The sequence below is a fragment of the Trichechus manatus genome, unplaced genomic scaffold (assembly GCF_000243295.1).
Source record: "Trichechus manatus latirostris isolate Lorelei unplaced genomic scaffold, TriManLat1.0 scaffold00383, whole genome shotgun sequence".
NCBI classification, from domain to species: domain Eukaryota; kingdom Metazoa; phylum Chordata; class Mammalia; order Sirenia; family Trichechidae; genus Trichechus; species Trichechus manatus.
Genome location: NW_004444319.1, coordinates 363,720 through 365,758, shown reverse-complemented (window position 1 = coordinate 365,758; position 2,039 = coordinate 363,720). Strand labels below are relative to the sequence as shown.

Genomic DNA, 2,039 nt, shown 5'->3' with positions numbered 1-2,039 from the left:
CTTTGATTGTGGATCCAAGTAAAATGAGATCCTCAACAACTTCAATATTTCCTGTTTATCATGTTGTTGCTTATTGGTCCTGTTGTCAGGGTTTTTGTTTTCTTTGTGTTGAAGTGTAATCTGTACTGAAGGCTATAGTCTTTGATCTTCATCAGTAAGTGCTTCGAGTCCCCTTCACTTTCAGCAAGTAAGGTTGTGTCATCTGCATATTGCAAGCTGTATCTATAAGTAAAGTCCAGGATACCTTCCCCTTGAAAAATCCAGACAGCACCTTGTTATCAATATGTGCAAAGTGAAAATCATTATATACTTTTTTCTATTGTGCTGTTTCCCTAAATTCCATATCTTGAAAATGGTTAAGTCCAGAGAAGAGTTAGTGTTTCTCCCAGTTAGTAGATACTCTCGTGGATTTTGATGCATTTACCTTCAGACCTCCTCCAGTCTCAACTCCTTCCAGTCAGGGACCACGTCATCTTCACCTTTAATCAAGTGATTATCTAATGACAATAAATCGTCCATAGTTACCCTTCAAAGAATGAATGGAAGTCAGTGTGAGCAGATACTGTTAATCTTCTTAAGATAAAGATTGACTGTATCTGATTCCTTTCAAGTTGTGGCAGTAGAAAAAGACCCCCTCCCCTTACTTGTTATGCTTCTTCTTTAGGGACTGAGAGATCACCATTTCGAATCTCAAAGGTACTTGTATGCTTTTCTTTATGTAGGGGTTTTTCTCTTCTGTCTTGATAGGTTCCTTGCTTATTACCTACCTCTGTACAAATCAATAATCTCTTTCTTTTTCTTTTACAAATGCCTCATGAATTTTAGTATTGCACAAAATAAACAGTAAAATGCATGCTAATAATTTAAAATATCATTTTTCTCTCATTAGAATGACATGAAAGCACAAATAAAAAAAACACCATGACAATCTAGAGAGACACTGAGGAAGGAAGGAAAAAGGTGTTTAGTTTAGTACTTTATTCATCAGCATTCCCCCCTGCTTTTTGAATGAGGGATCCCACAGTTTCATTTTGCTTTGTGGCCATACATTCTGTAGCTGGCCCTGGTCAACATTAAATAGACATTCATAGGATGGTTTCACAAATTTCTTGGGTTGAAGACATCCACTACCAACGCCAACGCCTCATCCCACACATACATCTGTGTTTGAAAGACCGGCGAGTATGTTATTAAATTCCATGCCCACCTTCTACACTCCCTCTCTGAACTTCAATTAGTTGTTCTTAAATCTTTATATGAAATCAGGATTGGGATACCTGAGATAACACTGCACGAAAAATGCTAAGGGAAGATGTGGTTTGTACGCTGAAACCTGTGAGAGCTGGAACTCGACTGAAGTGTCTTGTTTTCCGAGCCTCACAGTTTTTCTGCCTTTGGCAGGGTGCAGTCTTACCACTTTTCTATTGCTCGTTTTAGTGGAAAATATTTGAGTTTTCCTTCACTGACACGTTTCCGCCTTAGACACGTTACAGCTTTCGCAGGTGTTACTGAATTTCTAAAAGGAAACATCAAGACAATACCAAAACCAAACCCATTGCTGCCAAGTTGATTCCAAGTCATAGCAACCCTACAGGATAAGGTAGAACTGCCCCATAGGGTTTCCAAGGAGGCTCTGGTGAATTGGAACTGCCGACCTGTCAGTTAACAGCCAACCTCTTAAGCACTATGCCACCAGGGTAGATAGTACAATGTAATTACAGTCCTACTCTTCGCTTACTTTAGAGAGTCCTGTGCTGTATGAATCTGCCGAAATGAGTTCCAAGTTGTTTCCAAAGCCTTTGGAGGCTACTTGTTATATTCGAAGGGGGTAGGGTGGTAGGAGGGGAAAAAAAAAATCTGTGAAGGTCAGATTTTAAGAAGAAAAAGAAAATAGCTCCCTCAAAGAGGTAAGATACCACTGATCTACTCAGACACCAGTTAGTGAGGCTCTGCTGGGATTTGAACCCAGGATCTCCTGTTTACTAGACAGGCGCTCTAACCAACTAAGCCACAGAGCCCTTAAGAAGGATCACTTCAGT

The 2,039-nt window shown here is 39.8% G+C and overlaps 1 non-coding gene across 1 annotated transcript; it reads right to left on the bottom strand.

Moving 5' to 3' along the window:
* Nucleotides 1-1,944: 1,944 nt before the first annotated feature.
* TRNAT-AGU (transfer RNA threonine (anticodon AGU)) lies at nucleotides 1,945-2,018 on the bottom strand. Its single transcript has one exon. It is a non-coding gene; the product is annotated as a tRNA-Thr (tRNA).
* Between the last annotated feature and the right edge of the window lie 21 nt (nucleotides 2,019-2,039).